The sequence below is a fragment of the Ambystoma mexicanum genome, chromosome 4q (assembly GCF_040938575.1).
Source record: "Ambystoma mexicanum isolate Mex_15411 chromosome 4q, UKY_AmexF1_1, whole genome shotgun sequence".
Taxonomy (NCBI): domain Eukaryota; kingdom Metazoa; phylum Chordata; class Amphibia; order Caudata; family Ambystomatidae; genus Ambystoma; species Ambystoma mexicanum.
In genome coordinates this window covers 1090290820-1090303247 of record NC_090928.1, presented here as the reverse complement: position 1 = coordinate 1090303247, position 12428 = coordinate 1090290820, and the positions used below count along the sequence as shown (strand labels likewise).

Genomic DNA, 12428 nt, shown 5'->3' with positions numbered 1-12428 from the left:
AGGTCACACAATAAATAAAAAATACAGATATTTGACGAAAATCCCACTTTTTAACCAGCATAAGAATCTGGACAATAAGGACTTTCTTTCGAGACACTTGTGCAATGAAGTCCACTACTACAACTTGGGTCCACACTAATAGCAGATCAGAAAAATGTAGGCAGTCCGACATGACTGAAGCAGATAACCTTGCAGTTATCCTCACACAGAGCTGTCAAGCAAGAGACAATTAAAGACTGCATAACTTACACAGCAGGACTTTTCAAGTATTAAACATTGGCACACACGGCCTCTTTTTGACTGGCAGATTCCGGAATGCAAAGCATTAAAATACTTTCTTTGACAAGTTTTCCTTCTCCTCTTACAAAAAATGCATCGACAAAGATTGTGAAGACCATCAGAGAGGATGGCATGTGTGACATCTTGGAAAACCCACTCTGGGTCAGACTGCAAAACCCTTTCCTTAAAGTGTCTCTGAACAACCCACAAAAACGTGCACTCTGCCTTTTACATGCATGCACTCTGAAGCTATTCACATGCATGCGCAACATAACTTTATACATATGCATATGGCAGCCTATCACAACCGAAGGCACTGTCGTCTGAGCGAAATGTAAAGCTCTGAAAAACTTGACAGATGAGAAAGATGAAAGAGAAGGCAATTGATTTAGGAAGCAGAAAAAGAGGTGTGAGAATAAATGAAAACGGGCATGTGAGAAGAGATATGGGGAAATGGTCAAGAGAGTAGAAAGGAGGTAGTCGAAGGAATACAGGAGAGAAAAGCGAACACAGAAGGATACGAAATCATGATGGTGAGAAACGTGAGCGAAAAATTAATGAGAGAGAAAAGTGAAATGAGTGTGGAAAGACTGATAGGAGAGATGCCATCTCATTTAGCTCTTTTATGCCAGAAGCCTCCTCAGCCAGCCAAAGATACAAAAAGGCTCTGACACAGACGTATCTCCAGTTTCCAACTGCCACCGTGCTTATTCAAAATATTGGTTGGCCTGCGTCCCGGGTCTGACTGCCTCCGTTTTCCTCTTTGTAAAGGCCCTGGCAGGACTTATCGTCACTGAAATCATGTCGCAGTTAATATAATATGATTCATTAAATCAAAAGCAGTTATTCATTATTGCATCGTTCAAACACAATGCATTACCACTTATGTTAAGAAAGTGACCAATAAGAAAGATAAGCACTTTACTCAGCCGATACGGGTTCTATCCATAAGCCCCCCAGAATGGAGAAAAAATAGTCTTGCTACACGTTTAAGAATTGCAGAAGTGTCTGTAGTGGAGACGTGCTCGTGAATTATATTTTCAGTCCAAAAAGTAGCAAAACGGGAATGCAAGGTGGGAGGGAGATCTCCTGTCCATACCTATTGAAGGTGTTTGAACATAGTGGTTGAAGCGCAAGGCCAGGCCACGGTAGGTGTGTGCTGTAGCTACTAAAAATCTCAGGAAGCAACATTACCTCCGCCAACGATTACAATTACTAAAGCCCCGAAGTAGCATGATGGGGTGCTTTAAGTACTCTGAGACTGAGGGAACTAAAGGATGATTTTAGAGGGTGACACCGCTGAAATAGTGTGAATTAGAATACGGAACTGGACTTTGGGAATATGACATTAGGTCCTGGCAGAATGCATCTTCAAACAAAACAGTGTTTGCTGAATCGTCATTGTGACAATAAACGTTTCTTGAGTGAATTTTGGGGACACTTTTGTGGCTTGTGCCATGGTGATTTGTGGCTGACTTTATGGTCTTTGATTTGGGCTATATAGAAATAACAGAAGATGAGGAATAGAACCAGCATAAGGATGTTGGTGAGTAAATTGAACAAGTGATGCACTGAGTCCTGGGGTAGATTCCCACACAGAAGATGGGATGGGTAGGTGGTGAGAGCGTAAGAAGTAAAGATGGGGTTAGGGGAAGGGGATATGGAGAATAAGTGAAAGTAGTTCTGTGAACGCAGGATAGCACAAAGGGCAACATGCTGGTCTGGAATGCAACAACACACAGAGCAACAGAGGTTCGAATCTCGGATCCAAGCTTAGAAACCTAACTCAGATATTACACGCATTATAAAAAAAAACAATGAAATAAAGAAGGAGGAGGAACTGGATCTGTAGGATTACAAGGATGGTGAGTGGGGTAGAGGAGGATTATGTCAAGTATTAAATAAGGAACAAGTTACTTACCTGTAACTGTTGTTCTCCAGCATGGGTCTGGCATGGATTCACATGCTCATGAATATTCCCCGTAGTCAGGCTGGGAATCCTCAGTAAAGAAAAAATCAGTATCAGTTTCGTTTCTGATCTGTCTTTTTTAGTAGTAACCAATCACTGATCTCTGGGTCATACTGCCCCCAGCCAATGACTGCCCTCTCCCTAAGCCCCGCCTCTGGCAGCCATCCTCAGATTTGGTAGCACGCCAAGTGGCAGTATGACCAAGTGAAGAGCCGCAGAGGGGTAGGTGGGAGGGTTCGCATGTGAATCCATGCCAGACCCATGCTGGAGAACAACAGTTACAGGTAAGTAACTTGTTCCTTCTGCAGCATGGGGTCTGGCATGGATTCACATGCTCATGAATAAAAGAATACATAGCAGTATACACATGCACAACCACGGGAGGTGGCAACAGGCTCAACATTAAGCAATGCAACAACTCAACATTAAGCATCTCTTACCTCCTCACCAGGCTCACCTTAAGCGAACAGGTTGAGCAGCACTGCTTGGCCGACCCTGGACTCCTCCCTGGAGTCCCGATCGATGCAGTAGAATCTTGTGAAGGTGTGCGTCGACCTCCATGTAGCAGCCCTGCAGATATCCAGCAGGGGCACACCAGACAGGAACGCTGTGGTAGCAGCGATCGCTCTGGTCGAATGGGCTCTCGGACGGCCGGGCAGCGGTCGGTTTGCCAACCGGTGACAATGCATGATGCAGCCGGAGAGCCATCTGGAAATGGAAGTCTTCGAGAGAGCCTTCCCTTGATTCACAGACCCAAAGTTCACAAACAGTTGTGACGTCTTCCGAAAACTCTTCGTGCGGTCCACGTAGAACTTCAGCGCTGTAGCTACATCCAGCAAGTGCAACGTCCTCTCGGCCGGCGTCGAAGGCGACGGAAAGAAAACTGGTAACACCAAGGGCTCGTTGAGGTGGAAGTCCGACGGCACCTTGGGCATGAAAGAGGGGTGCGTCCTCAGCACCACCCTCGTGTCATGAAAAGTCAAGTATGGAGGCTTGCAAGATAGGGCCTGAATCTCTCCCACTCGTCGTGCAGAGGTGATGGCCCGAGGAACGCTGTCTTCCATGACAGGAACTTCAAAGGCGCCGAATGCATAGGCTCGAATGGGGGCCCCCCATGAGCCTGGTCAGCACCACATTAAGCTCCCACGCCGGGGCAGGAGCCTTCACCGGTGGGAATGATCGGAATAGTCCCTTCATAAATTCCTTCACCAGGCGATGAGACCACAAGGACGCCCGTCCCGTCGTCCTGGTATATCGGGAGATGGCAGCCAGATGTATTTTTATGGAGGCGTGAGCCAGTCCAGCCTTGGCCAGCGACAACAGGTACGGCAGCACTTGAGGGTTAATCTTCTGTGCACGGCACCAGACAGAGAACCTCTTCCATTTAAGATCGTAACACTTGAGAGTTGAGGACGCCCTGGCCTTTGCAAGAACCTCTCTGCAATAAGCCGGGATATCGTACTCTCCAAACTCTAGTGCTGCAGGAGCCAGGCCTGCAAGTTCAGCGACTGTGGGTCGTGGTGGAGAATGGCGCCTCCTTCTCTGGAGAGAAGATCCGCGTCCACCGGCAGCCTGACTGGCGGGCACGTTGACAAGTCCAGAAGGTCCGGGAACCAGACCTGCCCCGACCACGCCGGTGCGACGAGGATCATCCTGCACCTGGACCTCTTGAGCTGGTTGACGAGGCGGAGCAGCAACGGCAATGGAGGGAACGCGTATAGAAACAGGTCGTCCCAAGGGAACGAGAAAGCATTGCCCATGCTCCTCGGCTGTGGGAACCTGCTGGCGAACCTCTGGCACTTGGAGTTTGTCGCCGTCGCGAACAGGTCGATCTGGGGTTTGCCCCATCGTTGGAAGAGTCGAACCACTTGATCCTGGCGCAGTTCCCACTCGTGGCACGAGCGCAGCTCCCTGCAGAGTGAGTCGCTGATGGTGTTTTTTTTTTCCTGCCAGGTGGAAGGGAACCAGAAACATCCCCTGGGCGACAGCCCAGTGCCACAGATCCTGGGCCTCCTTGGATAGGGCTGGGGATCTGGTGCCCCCCCTGCTTCCGTATGTAGAACATCGTGGTGGTGTTGTCTGTGAAGATCCTCACCACTTTTTCCTTGAGGGACGGGAGGAACGACTTGAGCGCCCAGAACACTGCTCGGAGCTCCAAGATGTTGATGTGAAGAGACCTCTCCTCCGGGAGCCAAAGGCCTCTTGCGTGGAGATCTCCAGTGTGGGCCCCCCAACCCTCCAGAGAGGCGTCCATAGTCACCGTCTCTTGAAACGCCGGGGTTTGAAAGTCCGCGCCCGTCGTGAGGTGAGCCCGGGTGCCCAACCATAGGATCGCCCGACAGAACTCCTCGTCGAGGGGGATCCTGTCCTCGAAGCAGCCCCTCGCCTGAAACCAGCGTGCGTCTAGGAACTCCTGTAGCGGACGCATCCGAAGTCTGCACAGGGTCACAAGGTAGATGCATGAGGACATCATCCCGAGAAGGGACTTGATGGACCTCACCCTAACCACGTCCGTGGCTAACAGGCGCCGCACCTTGCCCAGGATTGTCTTGGTCCTCTCCTCTGAAGGGGAGGCCAATTGCTCCACTGTATCGAGCTTTGCCCCCAAAAACAGTGCTACTTGCGATGGAACCAGGTGGGATTTGGGGTAGTTGATGGCGAACCCCAGCTCCGTGAGCAACCGAACGGTCCTCGCCGTATGATCGACGGCGAGTTCCCTTGACCTTGCCCGGATTAGCCAGTCGTCCAGGTAGGGGTAGACGTGGATCCCCTGCAGGCGCAGCCGCACCGCCACTGGTGCCAGGCAGTTGGTGAAAACCCTGGGTGCCGACTTTAATCTGAACGGTAGGGCTCTGAATTGGTAGTGGCGTCCCTGAACCACGAACCTGAGGAACTTCCTGTGCCTTTTCAGAATGGGGATGTGGAAGTAAGCATCCTCCAGGTCCAACGACGATAGGAAGTCGCCTTCCTCCAGCTGTCCCAGCACGTGCTGGAGGGTTACCATCCTGAATTTCTGCACCTTGATGTATTTGTTTAACCGACGCATGTCCAGGATGGGGCGCCAACCGCCTGTCTTCTTTCTGACGAGGAGGTACCTTGAGTACACTCTGGAACCACGGAGCCTCCTGGGGACGAGCTCGATGGCACCTTTCTTGAGCATCACCTTTACTTCCAACAGCAGTTGAGGGACGTGATTCTCCTTCCTGGCCACGGGAGGAATGCGAGGGTACTTCTTTTGGAATTCCAGCGAGTGCCCGTTGGCCAGGGTGTCCAGCACCCAACGGTTGGTGGAGATGGACTCCCACACGCTGACGAACTTAGTCAGCCGGCCTCCCACCGGGGTGCCTCGGTGGGGACCCGACGGCACGGCCGGGTCAGTCTTGTTTGGAGGAGGCCTTGCCGCCTTGGCCTCCTTGACGACGACGGCGGGATCCCCCTTGCTTGCCGCAACCTCTGTAGGCCTCCTGGGAAGAGGAGCGGGCCGCCTGGCGGTAAGCGGAGGAGCCACCGCTGGATCCGGGGCTCCAAAAGGGCCGTTGCTGCTGAAGCACCACAAGGGCCCGGGCCGTCTCTGAGTCGGTCTTGATGGCCTGTAGAGACTCATCCACCGCCTTACCAAAGAGGTTGTTGCCGTCGAACGGCATGTCCAACACTCTGGTCTGGACGTCCTGGCGAAAGTCTGTCGCCTTGAGCCATCCCCGTCGTCGGAGGCAAACACTGTTGCCCAGTTGGCGAAAACCGGTATCGGCAATGTCAGTCGCCACCGTTATGGCGTGATCTGACGCCACCTCGCCCTCCTGCAGAATTTCTAGGGCCTCTGCCCTTTTGTCATCAGGCAGGAAATCTAGCAGGGGAGCTATCTTGAACCAGAGCTCCATGTCGTAGCGGGCCACGATCGCTAAGGCATTGGCCGCCTTAATCGTCGTTGCCACTGACGAGATGACTCATCGTCCCATAGAGTCCAACTTCTTGCCCTCGCTGTCCGGCGGGGAAGTGGAAGTTGAAGCCGCCGTGCCCGCTGCCTTCTTCTTAGCCGCTGCCGAGACGACGGAGTCCCGCTTGGGCTGGGCCCTGAGGCACAAGCGGGAGGCATCGGGGACTCTGTACTTCTTCTTGTACCTGTCCCTCTTGGCGGGTGTCGTGGCAGGGTTCTTGAGGACAGCAAGCCCCTCGTCCCAGATGTCGTCGAGTAAAGGCACCGTGAGGACCGTCTTCCTTAGCCTCTCGTCGTTGGTACAGAAACGCCTCCTTTTTCTGTTCTTCAGGGCAGAGCTGGAAGAGCTTGGATGCCCTGGTTATCATGGCGTGAAAAGAGCCAACCTTGTTGGCTGGGGACACCCGCGGGGGGGGGGGTGACGACGGGATGTCTGCTGTGTCATCGCCGCCGTCATCGTCCGTCCCCGTATCCTCTCCCGGCGAGGGGGAAGAGGGGTCTACCGGTCACGCAGGCACGAAGGGCGGAGCGGGGTGGACTCTCCTCCGCTTGTTGGGAGGGCTTCCCGACGGGCCTGGTTCTGGCTCCTCCGTCGGGGTGCGTGGTAATCTCGTCCTTATCTCGGTACATAAGGATTGTATTGCCAACAAAATGGCCGCCGAGCTATCCTGGGGCTCGGGCAATGGCTGCGACGGACGGGATGGCCGCTCCATTGGGCCCTGTTCCTCGTCGCTGTCTTCGATCACGTCAGCAGGGACCGCCCACTGGGATCGAACCTTCTCGAACCACTCGTTGAGGTTTCTGAACCTCTCGTTGAGGCCTATGGACCTTTCGTTGAGGCCCTTCTCGGTCTCCACCAGTTCCTCCTCAGAGGCTGATTCCAAGTCTGTAATGGCCACCGCCCCCCCTCTTTTTCAGCCAGGAGCTTCACGGGGGTCTTAGCGATGGGCTGGAAAGAGGATTCCCTCCACGGAGGCAAGGATACTCTGGGCCCAGAGGCCGTCGTTTCCATTGGCGTAGTCTCAGCCGGCTCCGCCAGGGTCGCAGCGACCACTTCGGTAGAGGCCTTAGCCGGGTGGATCAGAGCCCTCACCACCTTAGGTGCGTCCTGGGCCTTCGCCTTGGGGGGAGGGTCAGCGCCTCGCTCCCCCTTCGAGATCGACCGGGTCCGCTCCGGCGGCCTACCCGGGTTCTCAGACTTCCTCTTCCCCGAGCCAGAGCGCTGGCTCGTGGTCGAACGTGCCGGGGAAGTAGCGCCCTGCTTGGCAACCGAAGAGCCCGACCTTTCGGCGTTCCCGGACCCGCGGACTCGCGGTGCTTGGCCTTCTGTTGGGCCCCCGTCGCCGGGGCGCCCTCAAAGGTCTTAGAAGACCGCTCAGACTTCTTCTTCGCCTTCTCACTTGCTGTGCCCTTCTCCAGACAGTTGGCGAGGCGGGAACGACGATCTTGTTTGGTCCGTTCCAAAAGGTTCTTGCAGAACGCACAGTCCTTCTCCATGTGCGTCTTGTCCCCATGCAGGCAGTAGAGGCATCACAAATGCTCGTCCTCCTTGAAAATGTTATATAATCCGCATCCAGGGAAGTTCCTGAACAGCTTGGATCTGGGTGTCGAGCTCCCCTTGTCCTGGGCCATGTCCGTTGAGGTAGGCCGCAGATCTTCCGGAATCCTCCCAGAAGTGTAAACTCGACGCAAACTTCACCCTTGAGGGGCGTAGAAGAATTCCGAAACGGGTCCCCGTTATTGGAAGTAGAAACGGTGGAGCTTGAGCCTCGATTAAACGGAAAAAATGAGAAATTCTCCTGAAAAAGCGTGAAAGCGCAGTAAAAAACTCGAGAGCTAAACACGAGGACTCCCAACACTTGAGCGTGCGGTAAAAATCTGAGGATGGCTGCCAGAGGCGGGGCTTAGGGAGAGGGCAGTCATTGGCTGGGGGCAGTATGACCCAGAGATCAGGGATTGATTATTACTAAGAAAGACAGATCAGAAACGAAACTAATACTGATTTTTTCTTTACCGAGGATTCCCAGCCTGACGACGGGGAATATTCATGAGCATGTGAATCCATGCCAGACCCCAGGCTGGAGGAAGGTAAAATAAATGGAAGCTTGATGATAGTCAGAACGGAGAAACAAGAAATGTCAATTGGAAATAGTGGAGCGCTAGATGCTGTAATAAAAAAAAATTGCCAGCACAAGATCATGGGTTTTGCACTCAGCTACCTCCTAGCTAGGTTAGCGCTTTATAAAATCATTACAAAATATGGCATACATTACTCACCGTAATTGTATTTCTGATGCTTGTATCTACCTAAATCCGCCATCTTGTGGTCGTCGCAAAGTATTACATGATTTGTTTTCAAAACTCTAAAAGGGACGTCGACTGGACGTGTTAGTAATACTATCCCTATTGTGGCGTCTACTGTACCCATGGACCTTTACATGTCTAGGTCCCTCAGATTGTTTCGATTCTGACATGAGGTTGCATGAAGTGTAGTGGGAGTACATAGGTAATAAAGTAGAACAGAAGATGAAGCAAAAACATCCATGCACCTTCGACTCCAGGAGAGAAGGCAGGGTGGGCACATGTGAATCTAAGCGGATACAAGCATCAGAAATACGATAATGGTGAGTAATGTATGCCTTCTGAGGCATGTGGATCTGCTTAGATCACGTGCTAGGCATAGATTAGGACAGTATCTGGAGGCGGTGGGTTGGGAGAAGGTACAGCGGCAAATAGATGTTTTGCACTGCTTGTCCCACCTGTGAGCCTGCCTTAAAATGTGCGTCAATAAATTAATGCTGACTAAATGTATGTATGTATGCAGCTCCAAGTAGCTGCTTTGCAAATTCCATCTAGGGGAACATTTGTAATAAATAAGTAGGACCTGTACCTGTACCTCTGGTAGAATGAGCTGTTGATGTAAAAGGTAGCGTCTTCTTTGATAGTGAGTAGCAAAGCTGTATGCACTGGACTATCCATCGGAAGATGGTGTTTTTAAAAATGTGATATCCTTCCCTACCAAGTGCTACGGAAACAAAGAGTTGGTCTGTTTTCCTTGGAGGTTTAGTTTTGTTTATGAAGTACAAGACAGATCTCCTTACATCTTAAAAATGGAGGCGTTAGATGGTATTTGGAAAAAAGTAGATAGTTCAATGGGATGGTTTTCATGGAACTACAATATGAATTTAGGTGAATAACTGGGGTGTGTTATAAGAACCACCTTATCCTTGTGGATGACGATGAAAGGGCCTTGTACTGAAAGTGCCTGTAGCTCACTGACTTGTCTTACCGAGGTGATAGCTACTAGAAAGGCAGCCTTTAAAGTTAAGTGTTTAGGCTGGCCTTGTGCATTAGCTCAAAGGGTGGACCCATGAGCTTTGAGAGTATAACGTTAAGGTCTCATCCTGGTGGAGGGTTTGAAATAGGAGGGTATAGTCTCTTTACTCCCTCCATGAATGCTTTGATAACAGGTATGTTCTACCAAGGCACCTTGCTTTGAGAAGTAGTGTATGCGGACAGGGCTGCTAGGTGTACTCTAATGGAGTTAAATACTAAACCAGAGTCTAGTGGGTAAAGCATATAGTGGGTAATGTTATATGGTGAACATTCAATTAGATTTAGGTTTTGTGATCTCCACTAGACTACAAAACGTTTCCACTTGTTAAAGTAACCGTTTCTAGTGGTGGGTTTCCGTGCTTCATTGAGGATAGCCATACACCATTGAGGAAGGTTTAAGTGCCCAAACTCTGACTTCAGGAGCCAAACTGCCAAGTTTATGGACTGAGGGTGTGGATGAAGTGTTGCCAACTCGTGCTGTGAAAGCATGTTGAAGGTACACAGAAGTTTAATTGGTTTGCACATTGCTAGTTTGAGTAGGTGTGGAAACTATGGTTGTCGTGCCCACATAGGAGCGATTAGGATCACAGTGATTTGTTCCTGCTGCAACATGTGCACTATCGTGCTGAGGAGAGGTGTCAGTGGAAATGTGTAAGCAAATTTCCCTGACCAACCTGGAAGTGTAGCATGGACATGGTGGATTTAGGTTTGATGCGAACAAATCTAGAGGTGGATGGCCCCACAGAGAGAACATTTCGTTTACAATGTCTTTGTGGATTTGCTCGGATAGAGGACTTCTGCTCAGATTGTCTACTGGGGCATTGAGTTCCCCTGGAACATGTTGAGAGACTAAGAACATGTTCCGCTTGAGTGCCCACTTCCAAGTTTTTTGGGATAGCTTGGATAGACAGAGTGTGTGCCTCACTGCTTGTTTTTGGCAATGGTGCTGCCTGTCGGGACTGTTTGACCACCTAACCTTATGATGTTGAAAAGCTTACAATGACTTGAGAACTGGTAGGAATTCTAGAAGGTTTATGCGGTTTTGAGATGTAGTTTGTGTCCACAAGCGGTGTACTGTGTGATGAAGGTAATTGTCTCCCCACCCTGAAAGTGAGGCATCTGTCATGTGGATTGCAAAAGGGTTTTCCTTTCAGCAAGTTGTCCCTGGGCCACCAGCAAAGAGCTTGTACTAGGTTAGCAAAACAACCACTACACCATCCCGGTGACCATTGTTTTGCTAACCACTACACATCGGGCGCATGCGCAGTCACACTTGTAGAACTAGGTAGATGCACGAGGCCTTCATCCCAAGCAGGCACATTGCCTTGCGTATGGTTACTATCTAGCGACTCGCTAGATAGTGAGGTACTTGAACTAACATGTTTTGTATTCTCTCGTTTGAGGGGAAGACTAACTTCTTGAGTTTTTATGATCACTCCCAGGAATTGTTTTAGTGGACTGGGGATTGATCGAGAATCCCAATTGGAACAGTAGATTGATTGTTCTTTGGGTGTTGTATTTGCGTAGTTGAGGAGTCTCTCCTGTTATCAGCTAGTCATCTAAATAAGGATACACTCGGTTGGACTCTCTGCGTAGGTGCACTGCTAACACTGCTAGTACCTATGCCGAAGGGGAGCAATGTGAATTGGTAGTGTTTTCCCGCTATATGGAAGCACAGATACTGTGTGTGCTGGGAACATTGAAATATGAAAGTATGCATCTTTCATATCCCATGTTACCATGAAATCCCTGTTTTAAGAGAAGAATGACCGCTTGGGGTGTTGTCATGTGAAGTTTCTGTGGCTTGAAATATGTGTTCACAGGGCGCATTAAGTCCTTCTTCGGCACAAGGAAGTACGTTGAATAGATACCCTTGTTTACCTGATTTGCTGGGACATTTTCTATGGCGTCTTTTTCCAGCAGGGTCTTCACTTCGTCCAGCAATATGAGCCTTTCTTCTGGTGTAATTCTTCTGTGTCTTGGAGGATGGTTGAGAGGTTTCCGCAGAGGTTCTATGCAGTACCCTCCTGCCACGGTGGATGAACACACTTGTCCAAAGTGATCCCCCTCCCATGCGTGGGTGAATTGTGAAATGCAACCTCCTACTGGGGTAGCATGGGAGGGGACCTGGAGCGGGGAGTCATTGTTTGGCGGTAGTGTATCATCTGCGGGAGGAGGTCCTACCTCTAATCCTGGACCGTTGTAGCCTCTTTGAAAACCGCTGCAAGACTGTCTCTGTGAGTTGCCCTGACAATGGTGATGGGTTTCCCTAGCCATAGTTAGGAGCGTTGTGGGCCCTGTCCACAGAAAAATCTTCTCGTCTTGAATGACGCTGTTTGGACAAAATGTTTACTAGACAGTGGTCATATTCTTCTTTGGCACTTTTCAGTGCATCCTCAACTGCCTTGTCAAACATGGAATTTGGCTCAATGGGCATATTAAGGTAACTGGCCTGCGTTTCTAGCTTGAAGCCTGACTGCATTAACATGCCTTCAGCAATGATACGGCTTGGGGTTGTCCGTGGCATAAATTATTTTTTTCGATGCAGTTGGCCACTTGTTTGCCCTCTGAAACTGTTTTTAAAAGCTGAGATTAGAGTGGCTCGCGTACGGCTTCAATCTGCTGTTCTAACGAGTCCCACATATGGCAACCATAGCTAATCAAAAGAGTGGTATGATTGGCAATTCTGGTTTGATAGGCAGATGCGGATGCCACTTTTCTGCCAAAGGTATGAATCTTTTTGCTTTGTCAGTTGGCGCCTCAGTGGAGGACAGGGGCGTGCCTGCTCTCTTCCTGATCGTTGTGACAACCAGGGAGTCCGGTTTTAATTGACCTCTGATGTACAGTGGGTCGGTAGGGGCCAGCCTGAACACCTTTTCAATATGGGGGGTGTTAGTAGGGAAGGCTGAA

General features: G+C 50.5%; 1 protein-coding gene across 4 annotated transcripts in view; it reads right to left on the bottom strand.

Annotated features, from left to right (window-relative positions):
- The window catches only part of LCLAT1 (lysocardiolipin acyltransferase 1), a 1406982-nt gene that overhangs the window by 1106769 nt on the left and 287785 nt on the right, over nt 1–12428 (bottom strand). The gene's annotated exons all lie outside the window — the stretch shown is intronic.